Below are 25,660 nucleotides of genomic sequence, written 5' to 3' on the forward strand. Positions count from 1 at the left end.
GTTCCCCACCCTTGTTCTAAACCAAGGCGATTTGAGAAATTGCAGTTAAGGCACTTTTTAACTTTTATCAAAAGAGTGTTACCAGTGATGGTACAAGAAGGAGATACCCTGAACTCCGCCCACACAATGTAAATGGATGTGCTCAAGTTTGGGTCTCCTAAGGGGGCGTTGTCCCCCCTTCTTCTTCTCTTACTGTTGCGTTTGGTGGCAGCTGACAAGGGTTGCGTATTACCGCCATCCAAAGGGCTGAGGTGGGATTCGTAGTCTGTGAAGAGGCGTGGCGGAGACGGATGGGATGGGACGCGTCGCTCATGGTAACTGTCTGCCCAGTTGACATTCACGTTGTTTTCATTGTACATTTATTGTAATATCCTGTCATATATATATAGGCCTAGTATTTATTTATTTGTGCATGGAAGTCCTTGTATTGTGCACAACCCTTCCAGGTGCAAGGCAGAAAAACTTGATCAATACGAAAAGTTCATTAAACATCGCACACTGATACTTCTTTTGTATTTTTTCCCCTGAGCGAGCAACGCGTTTCGCACAGTGCGTCTTCAGATTAGCTCTTATCCCAGTGCGTCTTCGGGAACCTGAAGACGCACCGGGCGAAACGCGTGCTTTGAAGAGGGGGGGAGAACAGTAGGGCCTAGGCCTACACAGTGTGCGGTGTTTAATGCACTTTTCGTATTTTGGTTTGTTTATGCAACTCCAGGTAGATATCAGTTGCTTGCAGTAACTGTTGCAGTTGTCAGTGAAGCCACATTAGTTGTCCCCTTTTTTGGCTAGGCAGTGAGGAAATAGGCCTATTCGCGAGAAGTCTGTAGGCCTAACACTTTACATGGGACACCATATGTGTATGAAATAGCCTACTAAAGAGATGTCAAGGCTATAACCTAGGCCTACAATTTGAAACGGTGATGACATTTAAAACCGAGTCAAACGGCCATAGACAGCATTGTAATGAAGGGTGTCGTAACGGCAGCTGGAAAGAGATGGAACTTTAATTGCACGACGACATTCTGGCTTCAAACTCGCCCTGGCCGCTTCCCTATTTAACTTTAGGACTAAAATTATTCAACCGTTTCCACAGCAACGACCAAACTAATCACAGTTCCTGCAGCAGTAAAGCCAGGACTGCAAGTGTAAACGAAATCAGCACAACTGTAGGCCTATAAAGGAGTAATAAACAGTAACGGAAATAGTGACCTGAAAAGTGCGCGGAATTGGGAGCCTTTTGTCGGTGAATTGCGCTGAAGCTAGCCTACATTGTGAACATGCTGGACGTTATCGCCAAATTACGATAGAAAGAGCAACCAATGTTATGTAATATTAATTACCTCATCTACACAGTTGCTGCTACCCAAAAATATACGATGGCATAATTAAATAGTATGTGAAACACACCTGTGTTCCGTCTTTGGATGATGTGCAATGAATAAGACACACAACACAAACCTATTTCACCCCTTTGTTTTATTTCAAGGTGGAAGTGTCGAGGAGGACACACGTCAATTTGCATTTTGACATCCGAAATCTGAACTGTCATCCAAGGATTCAATCCCACAAATGCACTCTAGAGGCGTAGGCCTAATTCACTCTCAAACTCGGATGGTCTCCTAAAGGGGCGTTCACCTGACGTCAACGGGATACCGGAAAACAACGAGCCTGACTTATCTCCTTCTTGTACCATCACTGGTATAACCATGAGTGAAAAAAAACCTGTATCAGAGCTTGGTTAGAAATATTTCCAAAGTCTCGTAGCCTACCAGTAGGCCTAAGGTTTGTGGTGGGTTGCTGTGGGTTACCATGGATACGGCTTGTGAAATATCCCTCCTGTAGTCTGCCAGTTCTCCGGGTTACGCATGTGATGGCAACATCGTATTTATGTTGCCGTTTGACACAAGAATGGTCAATCATGTCATCCCTACAGCCTATTTTTAATACCCTCGTCAGTTTGCGGGGGTTCGCTAATCGCGTGTTTGCACACACACCTTATTTGAGACTGGTCCCCATTAATTTTTAATCGCAAAGGGAACCGGAACTCAGTGTTGCCAGATGTGTCTGATCAAGTCCCGTCCAAAAGGACCTCAAAAAATACCAAAATGCGATAAATTATGCCCAATTTCAACAAATTGCATTACTTAAGTGGGCATAAAACGGCATGAAAAACACTAAATGGCCAATTTTTCCCGTTTTTACCCGCAGACGGCCATCGCAAATTGAGCGGGTAACCGCCTAATCTGGCAACAGTAACAAGAAATGCCATAGAGTTTCGAGTACTTGTGAGCTCTATAGTCCATTGTTTTTTGCCAATGCATAAGCAAAATCCCAGTTATGTAAAGAATGAATTGGAATTACAATAGAAATAATGGGCAGGCTTTGTCACCAAAGGTCTTGAGTCTGCAGGGTTAACCAACTGACCCTTGGAAGAGGACCGCAGGGACCTCAGAGGGGTGTAGGGGAGGAGAAGGTCAGAGAGGTAGAGGGGAACCAAACCATAGAGAGAGGTGAGGAGGTGAGTAGGACTTTATAGGCTGTGCGGGACTTGATGGGCAGCCATTGAAGAGGATAGGGTTCATGTACTGCCTGAGAATCCAGACCACTCATTTTGTTTGTAGTTTGTAATTCACAAATGGTCTGATTACGCCTCTCAGGGGAGGGTTTTCAGTTGACCACCAGACAGGCGGTGTTACCAGACAAATAAGGAAACAGTCTTGGGAGCATAATAACATACGTCATGAACGTCAACTGTCAGCGATTGGTCAGAGCTCATTTCAAACCAGAGCTGAGCTCACTCCTCCCACCCAAGTGCTCCAGGGCATCGAGGATCCAGACCAAAAATGAATTACGAAGAAACTGTTGTTCAGAAACACTACTCTAGATAACAATGGACCCTTCTGTGTATGTAGTGTAGTTTAATTAATTTAAATAGTTGCTCTGCCTGGCTTTAAACTCAGGACTCTGGGATACGACACACATGCTCTGACTCCTACAGCAAAGAACAAAGTTGTTGGCGTGGCAGTCCGAGCATAACCCTTTGGGAAGCAGGCCTTCAGTATGCGGAACTCACACCATACTTTTAATATTGTATGTAGCGAAGGAGAGGAATGTTGCATTGCCCAACTTCATATTCAGGCTTCTGTGGTAGTAAATGTGTGTTTTGACACTTACACCACCAAGAGCCAGGCTTGTTGGTAGAGTACATACACTGCCCTTGGGATTGTCACACCATCATATGCAGAGTTTTATCCGCGTACTAAATTTACTGGTCATTTTTATTGGAGGATAACTTAAGCCAATTTCAACATGCAGTTGTAATGCTCACACTACTCTTGCTCACACTACGACTTCAAAACATCAAAAAGGTTATGTAACATCAGCAGACAAGCATCAAACAGTGATACCTTTTGGGAAAATATTTGGAGTAGGCCTATGTTAAGAGTTTTTTTTTATGTAAACAAAATATGCCCCCATTAGAATAGCTCAGATCTCTGAAAGGGCTCAGCCGAAAAATGTGGCATAACCGTGACAAGTCAAGGGTAGCGTGAACAATACAACAGCATATTGAAATTGACTGAAGTGGTCCTTTAGCTTTAAGTAAACATTTAATAGTTATTAAAGGGACACTCCACCCATTTTGCATTAGGCTTTCCATTGCTAGACACCCAGTCATACTTTTGAATGGTCTTGCAAAAATCTCTCAATTCCCCCTGAGATTGGAGAAACCCGCATTCATCTCTTAACACTTCCTATGTCAATGATGTAAAAATGGTCATTTTGCATCATCGACATAGGAAGTGTAAGAGAGGTGGATTTCTATTGAGACTACAAGCCTTTTTCCCACCTTTTCAACCCCGCCCATAGGGGGTTGGACCTAATGCTCTAACAGACCTATCACAGATCAGTGTCCCAGTGCTTTTAAAATCACTGGCATCACAGTGGGTTTACATACAGTGTTGAATCTCGCCCTCAAACCCGTGCCTGCAGTTCACCTAGGGAGCGCTGTCGAGACAGCAGAGGTCATAAGGCTGGCGCTAATAACTGACAATTGTGCTCGCTGTCTGCTGAAACTTGACAATATTACTGTAAGTTCTGTGAAACCAATGTGGATTTCAATGAAATGTACAATAACATGGGAGTTATGTCCTTCTGATTTCCTACAACTTTGGCATTTATGAGTCAGGCTCCGCTAGCATCTTGCTAACAAAATTGCTTTACGGCCGTCGTGATCACAGCAATGCAGCCGGCCGACCAATCCAAACGCAGTGTGTGAAGCCACTCGTGACGTCATATTGACAATAAAGACGTATTTTACAAAGATCCAGCAAGTTTAAACATTCAAACTAACTGCTGTTTGAAAGGATAATCTATCCTGCCTTTTGGAAAAATAAAATGAAACGATGATACCAATTCTCTCCCAAAGCAATGGCAGCATCGTGGTTGCGCTCCATGGGACCACATTCATTTCAACAGCCTCTGCGCTCCTTGGCGCTCCTCTGCGCTGCCTGGATGGCGCCACTTAGTGGACAGTACCACCCGGAAAAAGTAGCGAGATTGCTCTCTCGTACTACCCATAAACACTCTCTGCTGGCATTGAGGCTCCGGCAAAGAGGCTGAGACAAGAGGGCTTACTCACCTCATAACAGCATAGTACGAAATGATGGCGAGGGGAGTACGGAAATGTTATTCACTGTGGAACAGGTCATAGGACAGTGTGAATGTCTGTCAGCTGTCCTTAATTACCCCCAGCAATTACTGCTGACCAACAGCTGCCGTTACTTGGCCACAAATTATCCATCATGGTGTCGCCTCCACTGACTATGTGCAAGGGAGTACGAAAATTGTATCCATCGCACCCACTGACCAATGACCATGCGCAAGGGAGTTCATTTTCCATCCACTCGTGTCCTCAGGCAACGCCCCCGTACTACACCGTGGCCAATGCATTCCCCGCCAAGAGATTGTTCTTTCTCTTGAGTTTCTTTGGGCTTCGGTAAGCAGTGTTGCCAGATTGGGCTGTTTCCCACCCAATTGGGCTGCTTGGGATAGCCGTCTGCGGGTAAAAATGGCATTTTACAGGAAAACTCGCCCAATCTTTCCCATCGACATCAATAGAATTGGGCGGGATTTAGTGCTTCCAGGCGGGTTTTGAGCATTTTTTGGGCTGGAAATCATCAGCCTCATCTGGCAACACTGCCAGTAAGTCACTGGCATAGCTGGAAAGGAGAAGCTGGACCACACTGCAGCTTAGTTTTCAATACTTTATTTTTTGCACACACCTGACCAACGTTTCGGTGTTGCTACACCTTCTTCAGAGTCAAATGATAGCAAGAGAGAGACACACATTTCAAGACTTGACATTCACAGGTGATCCCACTTGGTTTGGCTAAATTGGTCTCATCTCATTGCAGGTAATTGACCCCACCCCCCAACACCAGGACAAGATTGCAGACAATTAGACAGAGAGGCTTCGTAGAAAGGCATTTTGGATTCATACTCTAAATTCAGTGGAGCCTCAGGGCATAAATGAGGAACACAATATGTCTTGCTCTCTGTAACAAATTGTTCCAGCATTGCGGCTGTGGTCTTGTAATAATTGTAGCTGTGTTCTTTGTGTGTTGTTTTTTTCACTTTTTTATTTTGTTTTGGGAAGTTGGCAAGCTGTCTAATTGTCTACAATCTTGTCGGGGGTGGGGTCAATTACCTGCAATCAGACCAATTTAGCCAAACCAAGTAGGATCACCTGTGAATGTCAAGTCTTGAAATGTGTGTCTCTCTCTTGCTATCATTTGACTCTGAAGAAGGTGTAGCAACACAGAAACGTTGGTCGCGTGTGTGCACAAAATAAAGTCTTGAAAACTAAGCTGCAGTGTGCTCCAGCTTCTCCTTTCCAGTGATGTCTGCCCCACTGTGATGCACCTGCAAGCAGGGTTGCCAGATGAGGCTGATGATTTCCAGCCCAAAAAATGCTCAAAACCAGCCTAGAAGCTCAAAATCCCGCCCAATTCTATTGATTTCTATGGCTAAAATTGGGCGGGTTTTTCTGCTAAATGCCATTTTTACCCGCACACGGCCATCCTAAGCAGCCCAATTGGGAGGGATGATGCATAGAGTCCCAAATAACTGGGTGTGGCCTGTGGAACTTGAGCATCGCAGTGCATTATGGGGATTGTTGTCACAAATCCACAAGCACTAAAAAGTCATTTTCTGCCTTTTCTTGGCCAAGAAGGCACCAAATTAGAAATGTATGTTACTATTCTACTATAAATATGACCCACTTTCAGTAACATATTCATGTCTCCACCGGTGGAATGCCCCTTTAAGTGTTTGTTTATGCAATAAATAAGCAAAATAAATTAATAAGAATGATGCCTTGAGATCACATGCCAGCAGTTCTATAATAAAAGCAGCACTACTGTACATGGAAAATTGTTATGAAGCCTAAATAAAACACATTACATTTTGGGATTATTATTTGTGTAAATAAGTGTGAATGGTCAAACATGTGGGACAGATCTTTCTGTTTTCTTTTTCTTTTTTTTGCAGGAAAAACACTCGACTGGTGAGTCCAAAGCTTCACATAATCTTTATCCACTTATCTACCCTCTCTGCCATTGATCTTTGATTGCATATATTGGCTACAGTTTATTGTCAGTGTAATTACTTTGAGTTCCCATCATCAGTCTCTCCTTCCCGTTTCTCAACCTCAGTAATCTATTTTGGTTACTTACACAGGTCATAGCGGTTCCAGGCACGGGTAGTAATCCCATATAACTACAGTATACCGTATCGGACTTTGCCCTAAGATTCTTGATTGATAAAAATAAAACTGTAAAAAACCTACAAAGTGTTTCAGTGGTTATATAAATCGTACATGAGGTAAATAAGAAATGGGCCACTTTTATAGCATATGCCATATGCGTACAGTAAGCACACACACACACACACACACACGCACACACACACACACGAGTACTCTATACTATATAATATAGGCCTATATACGTATATTCATCCTAGGAAAATAATATACTGTAAGTTGTCAAAGTCTGAAGATGCAGTACATTTCGATTATTTTTTAACTAGCACTATAACTATCAGAAGTTCAACAAGTATTGCTTGGTAGGATTTAGGGATGCAAACGATTAATCAATTAATCAACTGTAATCGATCAATGAATTAATCGATTAAAAAAATTAATCGTAATTAATCGACAATTCAACTGACAAGATACTCAGGTGAAATGGGCACGTTAAGAGTGTGTGTGAAGAGGGGTGTGAATAGTGGGAATATTTAAATCACCTTTGAATTAAAGAATTGAAATAGTATTAATTTAAATGTGGTATTTTATCTCAATTTTGTGTAACATTTTTTAGATTTAGTGGGTTTTTTTTCGAGACACATTGAGAGTTTGGGGGGAAAACGCCGCTTATCAATTAATCGTAAGTCGGTTGATAAGACTATCAACTAATGATTAACGAATTAATCGATAATTTGCATCCCTAATAGGATTGCATTTGTACATGACCATGTTTTCCCTGGTTTTACTTGAGTCTAAACGGAATTTAAATGTCTGCGTTCAGTGAAAAAGTTGGATGATATTTATGCCGTGTTGTAATCCATAGGAAAACGAAATATTAAAGTGTTTTAAATATGCTTTTGTATGGCATAATTATGCAAAACATATTGCTTTCCACTTCTTTACTCTTGTCAGGAACTTTCCAGTCACACTCCTAGATGGGGTGTTGGTGGGGCAAGAGGTGGTAACACTGAAACGGCAAATGCAGCAGTCAGTGACAATGGGTCAACCGGAGTCAACCAGAACCAAGTGAGTGATTGCAAAAGAGGGATGTCCAAAGACATTACATGGCAATATCTTTGTTTCATCATAATAAATAAGCTCCAGTTTTATACTAATAATTTAACTTAAAATAATTAATTTAGGTAATAGGCTGTTGCCAGGCTATGCAATAAAAATGGATATGTATCCAAGTGGCCTTTATTACTTTACCCTTTCTTACGATATTCTTATCGAATTATTGTTTTCATAAACAATGAACTGTCAAGTTTTAACAGCTTTCTTTGTTTTTCATACATTCCTGTTCAGAACGTGACCTATTCTGATGTCACTCAATTTAAAAAAAGAGATGGCCAGACAGTCAATCCGGCTGGGCAGGGAAATCCAAGAAATGTCTCCCAACATGTGCCCCCCTATGGAAACAAGGTCAGTTGCAAGATATGCCATATTTCCCTGTGCACATTTTATATGGATGATACCATCACAGAATTTTGGCAAAAATTGTGAACCTGCCATCACAGAATTCATTGTTGGCATTACAGCAACACTGACATGCTACAAAGATATCTGTAGTAATGTCCAGGATTCATGAGTGTATACCCCTATTGAAAAGTAACATTGTGTTTGTGTTACAATAAACTAAATATTTTCTACAATATCCATCGGCTAAGTTGACTACAGCACATCTGTTCAACTTACAATATAAAAGTAAGGTTTAGAATGACTTGTATCACATAGGCTATATTTCTTTTTCAGGGAAACTATTGTGCTGCTGAAACGAGTTCACCTTAATGAAAGTCTCTCACAAAAAAGCTACATTTAGTAATTCAACAAGCATTCAATAAGTCTAACCTGATTTTAAAGGGACACTGTGTGAGATGTTTAGTTGTTTATTTCCAGAATTCATGCTGCCCATTCACTAATGTTAACTTTTTCATGAATACTTACCACCACCATCAAATTCTAAGTATTCATTATGACTGGAAAAAAATTGCACTTTTCATACATGAAAAGGGGGATCTTCTCCATGGTCTGCCATTTTGAATTTCAATTGGCTGCAAAAATGACTCTACTTGGACCATACTAGGAAATATTGGTTTATTACTTAGTAAACGTTCATGTAAAGATCAAATTTGGCAATAGGCAGCCCAGTTTCAATGAGCAGCATAGTTGCAGTACCTTTTTTCTTTTTTTGACAATTTCCTGCACAGTGTACCTTTAAGGACATTACATAAGTTTATATGACACCAGGGCTCTAAATTAACACACGCCAACACGCCAAATGCGGGTGAAATTCCATTTTGGCTAGTAGAAAAAATCATCCACTAGCCAGCCAAATTGGCCGGTAGCAGTGGTTTAGTCTACTTTTTTATGGTGGGTATACTGTATATTTGAGCATTTTTTGAAGTGGGTATACTGTATATATTTGTACTGTTCAAAACAACGGATCAATCAATTTTAAGTGGGTATACTGAAATCTCTGAAAATTAGAAGTGGGTATACTCCGTATACCCGCGTTTTACGTAGACTACACCACTGGCCGGTAGACTCTAGCGCGCGCCCGAACGTCAAACAGCTGCCAGCACAGATCTGTGGCTGCCTGCCGTCTGACGAACGTTAAAACCGCGCCTACATTACCCATGAACATTAGGCCTACCGTCACGATGTAGCCCACACCCATTGGCTGGCCGTTAATCACAATAACGCAGCCTCACATTCATTGGCTGCGTGTTAGATGCCCGCGCTGGAACTACTGTTGATCAAATATTTTCAATGAGCGGACTAGTGCGGATTACTTCGGTTTTGTAGGTTTTGGACGGGTGAAAAATCATGTGGCAGTGGTTAGAGCAAGGTTATGTGTCGGTGAATGCAACTTGCAACTGTAGTGACGCTGAAATGGAGTGGTGGTGGTGGAGCGAAAACGGCATGCGTGGAGGACCAAGACAGCTGTCTGTCAAAACCATGTAGCCCTGCTGTCAGAAGTCGTCTGATATTTACGAGGTCCTCGCAACTACCTACGAATACGATGGAGTTATCGTTTCCTAATAATGCCCACGGCATCGCAAAGACCACACACGAGTTTGACATGGATGAACGAGTAAATGAAAAAAAAAACCATAACAAAAAACTAGCGACGCTATGAAAGTAGCAAAGTAAGCTGGTGAAGGTCTCTGTGATGTTATTTGGTGTCTGGTTTAGACATAGCGTCGCCTAATTATTGTCATTCCAAGCGCATGATATTAGAGTGAAGCAAGTATTAATCCTGCAGGAACCTAAAGGTGTGAAGCAGCAGCAGCAGCAGCAGCAGCAGCATAAAGAAACACACAATGCAGACATCATACACATCGCACTGAGTTGGCTGTGTGTGTGTGTGTGTGTGTGTGTGTGTGCGCATGTCCTCCTCTTCTCCCCACCCCTCTCTTCTGTGCATTGTCCATGGCATTTGGCCTACTGTGTGTGAAGTTTAAGTGATACTGTGTGGGGGATATGAGGTTTTGTAGTGTTTGGTTGTGTGTGTGTTTGGCTATGTTGAAAGTCTGGTACGTGTGTGACATACTGTATGTGTTGAAGGCATGCTGTGTTTGTGTAAGGCGTAGGCCAATACTGCATGTGAGGTTTGGGTGATGGTGTGTGAGGTAATAGGCTAGTGTTTGGCTGTCTGTACAGTATATGGTCCAGCGTAGGTCTGGTATTTAAGAGGCATGTGTGATGCGATTCACTGTTTTCAGAGGAAATGGAATAAAAAATAATGAAATGCAGGTAATAAAAATAATTACTAAATAATTATAGAATAAACTGAACAGTGAATTATGTTGAGTATAATATTTATATTGTTTATCTGTGTTGAGGACATAGTTTAACAAAATAATTAAAAGCAACATAATTAATTAACGTGTGGTTTATTTTGGTGAGATAAAAAAAAATGGCTAGTTGAACTTCCATTTGGCTGGTAAGAAGAAATATCTACTAACTAAACTGGCTGGTGGTGGAAAAAGTTAATTAGAGCCCTGTATGACCCGATTGGCTATAGAGCAACCCCCTACCAAATTCCTGGTGTAAGCAGTGACACCACATGGAAGAGAAAGGACACAAAAGGCCTGAAAGAAAATAATTTATTTTATACCAGAATAGAAAGGTCAATGCTATTAAGAAGACAATCAAATCATCCGCCAAGAAATGTATCTTAAGTGGTCAAAAACTTTAGAACAAATGAATCTGTAACCGCCACAGATGCCCAGGTGGGCCACAGACTTTAACAGGAGCATCTTTTGATGAGCAAGTTCAGTGTCGTTATCTAAGGAAGTAGAAATCTTAATGGAGATAATTATTTCCCATGACGCAATAAACCGTGTGGCGTGCATGGTGGTCATCCACCAAAGAAGTCTAAAAAAAAACCTGCCAAGAGTCTGCAAGGGATAATTTTGTTAAAGATGAAGGCTACTGGGACTTTATACTGACTGATGAGCCCAAGATTAATTTTGATGCTTTAAGCTGGCCTTACACTGTGACTTTTTCCCCGATTTGGCACGCGCACAACTTTTTTGGAGTCGAGCCGATTTCTTGCTCAATCGCAGGTCAATCGTGAGTCTCGCATCGTGCAGTGTACATGGGGTAACGACAAGCGATTTCGCCTCACGATGGTGCAATCGCAGGGTCGCAAGAAAATCAAAACGGTTTGAAATTCTCGTCGTGGCCCGTGCGTAAATCGCAGAGTTAAAGCAGTGCTACGACCCGATTTGACACTTCACATGCACACATGAATAGGGCCGTGCGATTCGCTTTTGAGCGCGACCTCATCTCCACCTCAGGTGCGCATGTTCCCTCCTCTGCAGACCGAGGAAACATGCCTGTCGCGTCGTACGGTGGAAGCATTTCGCTCGCATCCGACTGTCGGCTCGTGTAGTGTGAGGACGTGAGTCGTGAGTTGTGAACTTTTAAACAGTGCAATTCCATCGTGCGGTGTGAGCAGAAGCTTAAGACCCATGAGTGAAAATATCGCACAGTGTATGCCCGGCTTTAGTCTAGCATCAAGGCTGTATGGTTTTGGAAAGATGAAGAATGCACAGAAAAATGCAAGGGTCCTAGAGTGATACATGACAGGGATAGTCCCCTTATGTGGGGTTGCATGAGTGTTGCTGGTGTTTGAGAGCTGTTTTCATTGATGGAAACATGAATAGGCCTACATGACGTATTGCTCTGTGAATAGCGAAGATGTCACCTCACCATCACTGAATGTCTTTGGTCATTGTGTTCTTTTCCAACATGACAATGACCCTAAACATACAGTACAACTAAGGTCACTGCTGATATTGTGAAAAAAGGCAGAGTAATTAACTATGACAACTGATATGAACTCATTCCAACATCCATGGGGAGTTTTTTGTAAGCTTTTTGTAATTGGGCATTACTCTGAGGTATACTCATTTTTGCACCAGCGTAATTTGCACTGCTAAAGAAAATTAACGGACACACAAAAACAACACAATGTAACTCCAAGTCAATCATACTGTGATATCTGTTAGGGAGCAACACTAACAGGGTTTCCCCCACAACATAATTATGTTGGCCACCTTGACAAAAAACATCTACCATCTTGACTGGGTCCAGGATTGTGTGTGATGACACCAGCTGTGGCAATCTGCGCTACATGCGCACTGCAGACATAGAACGCATTCTGGTTGGGAATTTCTTACCAGCATGCATTGTGATTGCGAAAAGCACATGCGCTGTGTGCAGACATGCACGGTGTGCAGACATGCACAGCATGTGGCATCTCAAACTCTATTTTTAGGGCATGTTTTGATTACCTATAAATCCAACCCATTGATCGCAACATTTGCAACAGTAGGTAAAATTCAGTGTTTCTTCCTAACCGGAGAGGCTGATATTATAGAGGTATGGTTGACTTGGAGTTGCATTGCAATGTTTTGGTGTTTATTTTTTAGCAGTGTACCGGTATATTGTTGTCCTTATTCTCCTGTTGTAAGTTATTGTTGCAAGATGTTGTATTAAGCGGTACATTAAAATCAAGACGCACAAGCCATGAAATTCTGAATGCAATTTCTTTATTGAAGTCATGAATTAGATTTCGTGGTATGGCTCTGTTCAGAGGAGTCTCCTGGTCTTCTTCCAGGTGTGCAGCAGAAAACTTTTGAAAATGCACCAAATTTGAAACCAAGGAGTGAAGAGGGTTGATCAGCTGATCTAGAGCACCTGAGGCAAGCACTTGACTACCATGGCCTGGCCAGAACTAATGCTGACGCTAGATTCTATGCACATTTTGGAAGTAACTTGTGTGCTTATTGAAATATTGCTCAAAATGATACTTTTCAAAAGGTGTGTACTTATTAATGCTGGACATTGTATATTTGATATACAGTATTGTACTGTACTTTTCAGCGGGCCTGAGAAGAGGAGCCATATTTTTATTTTATTATTTGTATTACTATTTTAGCCCATTCTAGTCTATTGAGTATACATTTTTAACTTATAAGGGTTTTAATCTTCTTGGGTTTTTTTTAAATTTCCTCTTGCTGTTTGCACATTCCTCTAGTATATAGGCCCTACTTTATGTAGGATAGGCCTATTCAATTCCCCTACCTAATGTACTTGCACAGCCAGCGTTTTTTGCGCACCATTGCATTTGGTCATTGTGTGATGCCACTGAAGTTGAAAGTTGAGTGGAACTGTTAAATAGTTTGTCCTGTCCTGCGTTTTGTTATGTCATGTCTGTTATATCTGGGTAAATGTGTATTGTATGTGTTAAATCTTTTTTTACCATGTCATAGGCAATACAACCTGCCTGGTGTTTACCCCATTGGGGACAATAAAGATTCTAACTAACTAAGCAGTTGACATTGGCTTGCCCTTTAAGTTCCTTTTATCACTATTATTAATGTTGGTTAATAATTAGATAATTGCTATGGTCTGATCTTGATGTGACTGATAGGAAAAGAAAGATTTGTATATATTTATGGTCCATAAATGTTGCCAATTCTCTAGTGAGTAGATATGAAGGTACTGTAATATGTGCACATATAGTTCCTTGCTATAAGTGATATGAAGCAGATTACTGTTATAATGGTCATGACCTGATATTCCCTGTTTGCCCTGTAGCCTCAAGCCCCACCACCACCCAGCCAAGTGACATACGGAGAGATGAGGAGACATTAAGCAGCCTCTTCAAGGTCCAACCACTATAACAGACCAGGGCTGGACTGGTTATCTTGAATGAAGGGCATTTACCTGGGTCACAAGTCCTCAGAGGCCGTTGTTGTTCCTTTTTTGCCAAGGGACTGGTCTGCAATTTAGAGGTGGTAGCACATTGGCCCATCTTAAATATACGGTAAACAGTGGACTGAGCCAATCAGCATGTAATACGAAAGTGGACTGTGCACTGGTCAGAGGTCGGACAAAGCCAAAAATTTCCTGGCCATTTTTGTCCCAGTCCATCCCTGATTTAGAACTATTCCATGCTTATGCACTGTTCTTGCATTTTTGACTCCACCAGTATGTTGTTTGCATTTGCACATACAATTGTCTTTGTGTCCTGAATATGCCTTTTATATGACTAGGTTCTAAAGACAGTGTTTTCTATTACAATACTCATTTTAAAAGCACTCATTCATTATTAACAACTGTTAATATTTGGACTGCAAAATCACTTGAGGTACTTTCCTACGATTGCACTTGTAATTATTTTTTATGGAAGTTGGAAGTTTTTGCTGGTAATGGCAATATAAGTAGACCTCTATCTGTATAGTACACAAAACATTAAATTATGTAAAGCATATTTCAAAAGGCACACACGTTGATTTTAGTCACTTAACCCATTGACACCTAAGGCACCTGCAAAAAAGGGTGCTGAATGCCAGAGCCCTTTTTAAGAAAACCTGCCTTCAGCCTATTAAAATCTCTTAAGTATCTCAGCCTCTGAAGCACATAAAAACAGGCAATAAGTTGTATTTAAATGCTAAGACCCTCATCTTTCATTAGAATGTGTTAATTCATCTCAAATAATCAAAGATTTTTAATAAAGTTATCTCATGAGCCTGAATGTTGCGTAATGACGCTCCAGGCGCCAGGGCCAATGTTGCGCAACGCAACATCAGGCATCAATGGGTTAATACATAGCTGGGCTGCTCTCATCTGCTCGATGGTAAGACACATGTTAGTGAGAGAGTGAACCTGATGAAGCAGTAGCGAATCGCGTTGTTCACCAAATAAACTACCAGCAAAGATACCAGTGTGCGGTGATTAATCTTTCATTTACACATGTTAGTCAGTTTGATCCTAGATTAGCCCACTTCAACTTGTTGATGTTGAAGCAAATATTGAAAGGTAACCGTATGTCAAGTAAATATTGAAAAGTAAGGGCATGTCAAGCACAATGAACTTAGTTCAGATTTCTGTTTAAATGAACAAAATTGGGTTTTACAAACTTACTACGATTTGAATGTACTGTACATCATATTTTTTACTATTATTTGCATGAGATGATATTCATGTGCTGGACCACTTTAATCCTGAAAAATATTTGGTAAATCTCATTTTAATCTGTGTTTTTTTTCATACAAGGGTATTCATTTATGTGCAATAGCTCAGTAATGTCTGTCTCAATTCACTGCTACAGCCATTATTTTGTAAATAAACTTTATAAAAACTCAATGTATTTTTTTGTCCTTGTTTGTTTATGTTCTTAATAAAATAATAATGATATTGACAATAGTGACAATAAATAATAACTAGAAATGCAGCCCTCTGTCATTTCTCTTTCTGCCTTGTATTTGTGGAGTTAGAAACTGCAATGTCAAAATTTGCTGTATCCCGCAATGGTGAAGAATATTTTAAAATTGAATTCAATTTTAAGAATCGTATCACCACCAAAATTGAACCACTTGTTCCTTTTGTCATTTCTAACAGCTCCACAAAATGCTAAATCCCTTCATAACTTTCTCAGTTATTTTGCTGACAGACAAACAGACAGACAGACAGACAGACAGACAGACAAACCAATGCTACTGAAAACATAACCTCCTTGGCGGAGGTAATAATAATAACAATAATAATATTAATTGTACAATAAAGTGTACACGAATATACAATGAAGAAGTTTATGCATGGACACTGCAGTGAGTACTGCTATTTGCCGTTTTTCACCAATTTTGCCAAAGGTACTTCTGGCAATTACACTTTATCTTCACTCAGTATTCCTCTATTTGTAACAGTTTTGTAGCATTTACAACCCTATATGCAAGGAAACAGGTGTTTGCAGGAAAGCCACTAGAAAGACTTCTGTCACAAGTGCATTACTGTTGTTGGCAGACACAACACACGTACATTGGCATCGGTTTCACTTGTCAAAAACAGGATATGTGCTCACTAGCTGCAGTGAAACCTCAAGGGTAAACAGAAAACCAAAACTATGTAACAGGTGCTGTTGCCAGGAGAGTGTAGATCAGGGTTGGGGAACTGTTTTCATTCCAGGGCAACTTCAAGTTTTATGAAGTCCTCCAAGGGCCATAATATGAACACAAAACAGGATTTCCCCCGACATTTTAGGCCTATATTGAAGGTTTACAACACTTACTACCTTTACAACAGACCCACCTTCGCTGGTCCCCTGGAAATATAACTCAATAACTTAATTCCTAAGGTTACTTTACAAATCATGTCGTATTTCACGTGAAGCTGCTTGACATTTAAAATGATATCGGGGTCCAGATAAGATGGCCTCAGGGGCCGAAAACGGCCCGCAAGACATAGGTTCCACACCCATGGTGTAGATAAACATGTACGGTATACTTTTTGCATGACCACACATTCATGGGATTGATTAACTACTGTATGTCAATTTTGTGGTTAGTTGAGCGAAAAGGAAGAAACAGCCATGTGTAAATAACTGTGTTACCATGTAGATACTGTTGGGTACTATGTTCCTCTGACCAGTACAGAAGTCCCAGACACCTGGCTGTCTATTAACCCATTTTAGCGTAAGCCCTTTTTGGTAAACGGTGCCCTCTCCCTATTAAAACCTAAATATCTCAGCCTCAGAAACACATAAAAACATGAAATAAGTTACATTTAAAAGCTAGGACCCTATGTGTTCAATCAGCTGTGACATAGCCACATTTTTCATAAAACAGCTCAAATCTCAAGAAACTGAATGCAGCGTATATTTCGCTCCAGGACACAATGGGTTAAACCTTGGCTGATAATTAAGCCAACCCTTTTCAGTATTTTTACACTCTGTCTATGCTGTCCTCTTGACTCCCCTGAAATCTGGACCCTCAGGCAATGCAGAATGTTACCTACGGTAACAAAGCTAACTGTCATCACCAATGAGGCTCATGTAATACATAAAAAATGGCGAACCCCCTGCTTAATTATTTTAATTTTGATTGACACTTTTTGATTTACTACTTTTAATTAAAAGTTAAAAAATAAAAATACATAGAAATAGGTAATAGATTGTTTGCTTTTTTACACACAACATCCTATTAAAATAGTGATTGTGGAGGGAATCTGCAGCTTTTGCATCGCATAATGGTGTGACAGAAGATTTCACTATTGTCACAAAGTGTGACTCACGAGAGTGGCTATTTACAGAGACTCACAAGAGTGGCTGATGTTGAGGGCTGATACTTCTGTGACTTAAGCAAAGAGGTAGACGTACAGATTTTTGTAGAGAACAGCCTCATTTGAAGGCCTAGGCAGTGTCAGTGTGATAGATAGTATTAACTTAGTTTGATGTGTCTCTTGACCAAAAAAACATATAAAGGGTGTGTATTGATGTTATTGTACTACACTGTACCTATACTGCAGACTGACTGATGATGGCAGCATGATTTCCATGCCAACTTTGATGCCAATCCCACCATTTTGAATTTCTTTCTTTAGTGTATTTACATGCATCGACATGCACACAGTATAATACATTTAACCCAACTCTAGTCCGAAATACAAGTACATAATGACACACGCTGTTACATAATTTGTTAAATTCTACCTTGTAACAGGGACTGTAAAATGTCACCCCACTACGCAACAGCTTTTATGCAAATAGTTAATGTGACAGGGCATCATAGACTAATAATTGGACAATGCATCCGTGATGTCACCTAGACTTAAGCAGATCCGACTGATCCACAGGGGCCTACCATTTTGGTAACCTGAGCATCATTGTCAATCCTCATACATCCAGTTCTAAATATACGTAGGTGCAATTATTGTATCAGATGCTGAAAAGCCCACCTGGAGGATCTGGAGGAACAGGCCACGAGTGTCAGCCCTGCCACATCATGCTTCTAATAGTTTATAAAACGTACACTTCGCTAAATGGTAAGCATTAAAAAAACTAGTCACAATATACAGCACGATTGGCATGGATATCAACACAATTGACAGATGAAAAAAGTAATCTTTGAATTAAGCTGTAAGTAGGCCTCTGTTTATTTTGATGCACTTGATGACAGACTACAAACTCTGTAACATTCCAAACAAAACTTGACATTTTTATTGAACAATCCAGTAGGCCTACATAATGTTGCCATGACAATAGGGCTTAAAGCTAGTCATGGATACAACAGGTGGGTGTGCTGAAACACAGACTGCTAGGAATGTATGATAGGCACTGTCAATGTTTGGCTAAACAAACACTGTGCGGGAAAAGTACAAAGGTGAAGGAGAGAGAGACAGAGGGGTGGGGGAGGGGGGGGGGGGGGGCAGAGACAGAGTTTTTATTTCCTTAAATAATTCAAAAGCATCCTTGTTGGGTTTTTCAGCAGTCCTGCTTATCACTCTTCTTATCACACTGGTCAAACATTAAGGTATGATTGATACGTTAATGTTTGATTTTTATTTGCAGTTGTTTATATTAGGCCTACAACTCTCACTAAGAGCTCACATTGTATGAACAATCAGTTTGGCATCATACTCTTATTAAGAGGTTCCATCCATTCCTAATTTATTTAGAAGACAGATAATGAATGAGTCTAGAAAATACTGCATGAATAATGCCACAATTACACACCGAAATTGGCCGTGTCGATACATTGGCTTGTGTTTTTTTTTCTGCATTCATATCTGCAGTAGAATCTTACCTCATTGTGCCCATAGAGGCTCCAGTATATAGAGGGTTCATAAGCTTGTTTTATGGGAATCGGTTTGTCTGTGTTGTACTTTCACTCTCTCCCATTGACTTCTATACAGACGTCTGGGGTGAAAACTCCTCCCACTTCTACCAGTTCTCGTTCACTTATCATGGTCCTTTTCTAATTTAATTTAAAATTCTGTAGCGAACTTCACAACAGAAATGTATGCCTGTGGCGTTAAGTTCTGCTAGGAAGACGAGACAGTTCCTCACACTCATCACTGGCCTTAATTATCCAATCATAGCTCCCGGATGGGGAACCCCGCCACGTCTCTCGCTTAACCTCAGCTTTCAGCCAATAGAATGTCTACGGCTTGGTTTTAAAAGTCTCTGTCTGTTTCCGCTCTTTGCTAATCAGAATAAGCAGACGCCGACGCGCTGGTCTCAACATCGATGCAGATTCCTTGCTAACTCTCTAACATTCATAATCGTTTACTATTCATCTTGTTTAAGCCGTGCCCAGTTGCACAGTATGCCGCATTACCCGCGTCAAGCTTAAAAGGCTGCGAAATCGCTCAGCACTCTCGTTAACGCACCTGTCTGTCTCGAGCTCTGATGGGGCTCCCTATGTGACCGGCCGCTTCTGTGAATCGCCCGACGTTGTCGCAGATTCCGGTATTCGAGACGTTCTGCTCGTCGAAATGGGTTTGCCCCGCAGGTTGTATGAATTCAATTTCGCTATGACAGTTGTCAACCGTTCCCACACTCTTCCTTGCAAGTTCAGCCATGATCCTGTCCGGCGCACGCACACGCCTCAAACACCTCCTGTTCTCAGTGGATCTCAGTAGGCAACGCATGGTATACTTTCATGTCGAGCACGCTATTTCTGGACCCGCCGTATCGCGGACGACGTTCATCTAATTTAGAACTTGGTCTATTTTTTAAATCTCTGTTTTTATTCTTAACCTTAATCATGTTTGTGCAGAACTGTTCAGCGGGCCTGTGGTGGTGTATTTTTTTATCATTAACCCTTTATTGGGCTATATCTTGTCGTGTAGGCCTACACATCTTAACTTCCAAGGGCTTTTATTTTTTTACGGTTGTTTTAAATTCCTCTGCTGTTCGCACTTTCCCAGTGTGTAGCCTATTTAATCAAGTACATCTAATTATCCATCTCCTATCCCCGCGTAGGCCTTTCACACCAGCACTTTTACACTCCATGTGCATTTTGGTCATTACTGATGACAGAGTGAGTTGAGTTTAAAAATTGTCATAGTTTTTTCGTGCTGGCCTGCTTGCCTCTTGTTGAGTTATTTCTGGGTTATGTGTAATGTACCATGTGTTAACTCTTGTTTTTGTCGCGTTATAGGGAACTATCCCGCCCGGCGTTCACCTTACTCACTGGGAAAGGTTTTCCGTGGGGACAAAGTCTCTGCCTGACTAAATGGCTACCAATCTTTATTTCATCTGACTGATCCCTGGTTTATTTTCCTATAAGCTTGCATGCCAGTGTTTTTGGATTTCGTGCATGAACACATGACCCCACGTCTGTACGTTATTGAAGATGCACTAAGACTAACTCCATCTCTAAGATCTCACAGGTCTACAGGGTTACTATTTTCCCTCAGTGCGCGGTAGGCTATCCCTACCGTGCATGACCCCATGTCTGTATGTTATTGAAGATGCACTAAGACTAACTCCATATCTATGATCCCACAGGTCTACAAGGTTACTATTTTCCCTCAGTGCGCGGTAGGCCTTCCCTCCTACTGTGCAATTGCCTGGGTAATTTCTTTTAGCTCGTCCACGCCTCTGATCCGTCAGCGCCTCTTGGATGAATGGCCTGACGGATGATTATCGATAAAATGCAGTAATTAAAAAAAATAAAAAAAAAATAAAAAAAAGGCAGGAGTCCCGACTGTCTGCTGGCACCTTACTCGTCCCTGCTTTCTAACTTGTTCTGTATGTTTCTTACAGTGACTTCACACTCATATCTGGTGGCGGTGGTTACCTACTCTGTATCTTGCCCTTATCTTACTGGGGCTAAGTGTACAGATACTCTCTCCCATTGCTCGTTTATCTGGTCGCGTCCATGTACACAGGTGTTTTCCGGTTGAGTCTAGGTTTCGATTGACTAGCTGGAGCCGCTTCCTGTTCACTTGCTTAATTCAACTGTCTACCGAATGATCTCCCGTACAGAGCCTCGTCATACGGCTTTCTTTTCACGCCTGGTCAATTCTGCCAAGCCATCGTCTCCCTAATCTCAGTCATCGCGACTGCATGCCATCCACAGTCACAACAGTTCTCAAGGATGTTGTTCTCCTCTCCATGTTTAGCTCCGGTGTTCTGTAAAATACTCCTACCTGCCAGCTAATCTTACAAACCCCCATTTGGCATGCGCAGACCATGAAACGTCAGCACCAGCTGATCCTAAGACTGTGCAATATTACCGGGGAACAGATAAATACAGTACTTAAATTTACAATTTTCACTACAATTGTGCGTTTATTATCGTGAATTGGTATGTGTGTCTTGAAGTGTGACCCTGGCAACTTAGCTAACCGACTCGTTATCCTAGCCGTTTTACCAACTTGCATAAAATCCAGGCTTTTGGTAGTAGGACTTGTATACATGACCATGCGATTCTATTTTCATGTCTTTTATCTCGGAAATCTACCACCCTGTCTGGTGTTACTGTTATGTATTTTACTGTAAACAATATTACGTAGGAAATATGACCATGTAGGAAAACCTGTCAGAACACCGGGTCGTGGTGGACTGGCCACCAGTGTTTTCCCGTAATTACGGTAGCCTAATCATAATGATAAATGGACCGTGCAGCTCGTCTGATGGGAATGACCGGCTATTTAGACTATCCATATGGCAGGATAAAATGTTCTCTGACTGCGCATGCGTTCGTTTTACAGCTTTAACAGGACCATGCTGAATTACAGGTGGACGGGCAGCAGTGAAAGTCTCGGGGTCTATAGAAGCAATACAGTAGCTACTGCATTACCTCAGTTTGGTATTTTATTGCTGGAGAATCATTCTTTCTCTCAAACTCCCATCAGGTTCAGTCAACCCCAGCCTCTACATTTGGACTGGAATGCCCACACCCTTGTATACGGCTTGCACCATGCCTCAGGGTTCTCTGGCGAGGTGCGGCTCCCACCGTCGCTAAGGGATCTCCCCGTCTCTATGGCATCCGTCGTCATTCCATCCAGCCAAAGGTCTACCACCTCAGGTCTCACCAGTCTCATTCCCGAGGCGTCATGAGGTACCGTGCTTATGTCTACTTCGGGATGTCGACGCCACTCTAAAGGCCTGGCGGCATTCGCAAGGCCGCTCTCCGGTAACAATCGTCCTGTCTTTATTCTTCCTTCTCATCATGCACCCTTCCTCGCCCTGTTTGCCTCAATACTCTAGCATACAGTACAATTGAGGTAGCCCGGTACAATCTAACTCTACGGCAGCTGGTGGCCCAGCTCGGCCAGTAGCCTGGCTTCATCTTACTCAGTCTGTACTTGAGTCCCCGGTGGCCAAGATTCAGACCTAATTCAGCTCCACTGAGGCTGGTAGCCCAGCCGTACCAGTGTTACATCTCGACGGAAATAATGGCCTACACATTAAAACCCAGTTAGGCTGCATCTGCTCAGTTCTTACCCCGGCCATATGCATGTATCCAGTCACAATTAGCATAGGCTCTATAAATGGCTCTGCCTATCCCTCATGGTGCACGTCTAAATCGTATATGGTTGGTATCTCACCCCAGAGTCGTGCACATGCCAATTGTTTCCTCTGATCTGTGACCTCCACATGTGTGGTGGCAGTGGCTTCCCCTCTCTCTGCTTCCCACATTCATTGTTCTGGTGTCTTCTTTTATTTCCTTCTCTTGCATTGTCACTTTTTCCACTCGTTATTCATTCGTTATTGATACACGCCGATTATCATTTATTCTGTGGTCTTCACATATGTGGTGGCGGTGGCTTCCTCTCTCTCTTCGTCATATATTCGTTGTCTAGTGTCTCCCTTCAATTCCTTCTCATGCATTGTCAATTATTTCATTGTTATTCATGTCTATAATTCTGCCTATCGTTGTTGTCATTGTCGTTGTTGTCAATGTTGCTGTTGTTGTCGTGGTTGCTTATTTAATTACTTATTTTCAGAGACCCGCGCAATGACCATCGCATTCAGTGATCATTCCGCGAGCAATTTGGTCATCTTTGTATTATTTATCAAGTGTCATTTATTCTCGCCCGCTGAGTCCGGTGGCCCGGTTCAGCCCGGTAATCTCGCAGAGGCCGGTGGCCCGGCCTTACTGTTTATTGTGCTTTATTCTCATTTTATTTTTATTTATTTGATGTATATATATATTTTTTGTGCTCGGCTTTCACTCAGGCCAGCGGCCTGGCTTCGGTCATCGGTGGCCCGATCGACCGTCGCACGCGCTCCACGAAGCTGGTGGCCCAGCTTAGCCAGTTGCCTGGTTTCATCGTCTCGGCTCAGTTCGCACTCGAGTCCGTCTAATCGTCCTACGTTTACAGTCTTCACCCCGCACCTAAGCGCACGCTCCGTTCACTGCAAGTTGTTTTCCGTGGAGCAGGTGGCCCTGCTCGGCCGGTAGCCCGGCTTCGATTGTCAGCTGGTTGCCCAGCTTAGCCGGTGGCCCGGCTTCGGTTTGCTCAGCTGGTTGCCCAGCTCAGTCGGTGGCCCGACTTCAATTTTCAGCTGGTTGCCCAGCTTAGCCGGTGGCCCGGCTTCGGTTTGCTCAGCTGGTTGCCCAGCTCAGTCGGTGGCCCGACTTCAATTTTCAGCTGGTTGCCCAGCTCAGCCGGTGGCCCGGCTTCGGTTCTCAGCTGGTTGCCCAGCTATGCCGGTAGCCCGGCATCATTTTACGGCTGGTTGCCCAGCCCGGCCGGTAGCCCGGCCTGCTCGGAGTTGGTGGCCCAACTCGACCTATGCAGGTCGCTTCTTTGAATGTCTTTGTTGTCATAACTGTTCTTTGTTTTGTCCTTGCCCATTCTTCAGGTCCCGCTCTCGTCCGCAGTCCTGGGTGAGTATCCTAACCCCCCCCTTTCGTGTACACATCCCCTCTCTTTGGGGGTGGGCTCTCGCCCCCTGCCTTTCCATGGCAGGATATGAGCACACTCTCCATAACGTTAATACTTCAACTGTTAAATACTATTATCTAATTGCAGTATCCATAACCCATTGGGCCCTTTCCGGGTGCCCCTAGCAAGGACGTTATCTCGCCACCACCTTGCATATTTCAGTTGTGATCTTCCCTACGGGATCCGGTGAGTAACCATAATTCATACACACTCTTTGGGGTTGGCTTCGCCCCTGCCTCATCATCGGCAGGATATGAGCCCCCCGTTTTACAAACTATATTCTGCAGGTCGGGGACCTGCGCCAAAGAGAAATGTTGCCTCCCTGTGTATTAATAAATACCTTTCATTTCATTTTGTCTATTGAGTCTTCTATGGTAGAAATGCAAGCTGTGGCGTGAAGTTCTGTTGGGAGACGAGACGGTACCTCACTTCATTTTATTTATCAATCGAGTCTTCTATGGTAGAAATGTATGCCTGTGGCGTTAAGTTCTGCTAGGAAGACGAGACAGTTCCTCACACTCATCACTGGCCTTAATTATCCAATCATAGCTCCCGGATGGGGAACCCCGCCACGTCTCTCGCTTAACCTCAGCTTTCAGCCAATAGAATGTCTACGGCTTGATTTTAAAAGTCTCTGTCTGTTTCCGCTCTTTGCTAATCAGAATAAGCAGACGCCGACGCCCCACCTCCATCCCCTTCAACCTCCGTCTCCTTGGACCCCGTCTCCTTAAACCTCCGTCTCCTTGGACCCCGTCTTCTTCAACCTCCGTCTCCTTGGACCCCATCTCCTCCAACCTCCATCTCCTTGGACCCAGTCTCCTTCAACCTACGCCTCCTTGGACCGCATCTCCTGCAACCTTCGTCTCCTTGGACTCCATCTCTTTCAACCTACGTCTCCCGATGTCCTGGTTCCCTGGTCCGCTTCAGCCTTCTTCAGCCTTATCTCCACGAGCCACCGTCACCAGTTGGTCCCTGTCCTGTAATGGGGGGTTGGCTTCGCCCCTGCCTCATCATCGGCAGGATATGAGCCCCCCGTTTTACAAACTATATTCTGCAGGTCGGGGACCTGCGCCAAAGAGAAATGTTGCCTCCCTGTGTATTAATAAATACCTTTCATTTCATTTTGTCTATTGAGTCTTCTATGGTAGAAATGCAAGCTGTGGCGTGAAGTTCTGTTGGGAGACGAGACGGTACCTCACTTCATTTTATTTATCAATCGAGTCTTCTATGGTAGAACAATGCATGACTTGGTATGAACCACAGTCACTGAAGATTCCCTTTGTTTCAGAAATATATTTCTTGGTATTTCACTTTGATATTGAGTAAATGTCACCCATACATCTCCATGTATTTCGAGCGATTTTCACCCCAGCTGCCATTTGTTTTGTTTTTCGGGGCAACCGATTCCCTGAAGTTAACACGGTTATGAACCCTCTAGTTACTGAAGCCTCTATGTTTCTCCACCCCAGGTTTTATTATAGCACACCCCCTCCCCCCTTCATCTTTCACTGTGTTACTGTGTGACTATGTGTCACTATGCTCTACAATATGCTCAAAATGTCTGCCAATGTTTATTTAAAAGTTAAGAATTAAAAGACAATAGTTTAAACAGTTTAAACAATACTTAAAACAATGCAACATTTCTTTTTATATATT

The 25,660-nt window shown here is 42.5% G+C and overlaps 1 long non-coding RNA gene across 1 annotated transcript; it reads left to right on the plus strand.

Annotated features, from left to right (window-relative positions):
• Nucleotides 1–7,754: 7,754 nt before the first annotated feature.
• Nucleotides 7,755–14,197, plus strand: LOC134449290 (uncharacterized). Its single transcript, XR_010034937.1, has 3 exons — nucleotides 7,755–7,831; nucleotides 8,111–8,227; nucleotides 13,919–14,197. It is a non-coding gene; the product is annotated as an uncharacterized LOC134449290 (long non-coding RNA).
• Nucleotides 14,198–25,660: the final 11,463 nt, after the last annotated feature.

The sequence above is a fragment of the Engraulis encrasicolus genome, chromosome 5 (genome assembly GCF_034702125.1).
Source record: "Engraulis encrasicolus isolate BLACKSEA-1 chromosome 5, IST_EnEncr_1.0, whole genome shotgun sequence".
In the NCBI taxonomy this organism is placed as follows: Eukaryota; Metazoa; Chordata; class Actinopteri; order Clupeiformes; family Engraulidae; genus Engraulis; species Engraulis encrasicolus.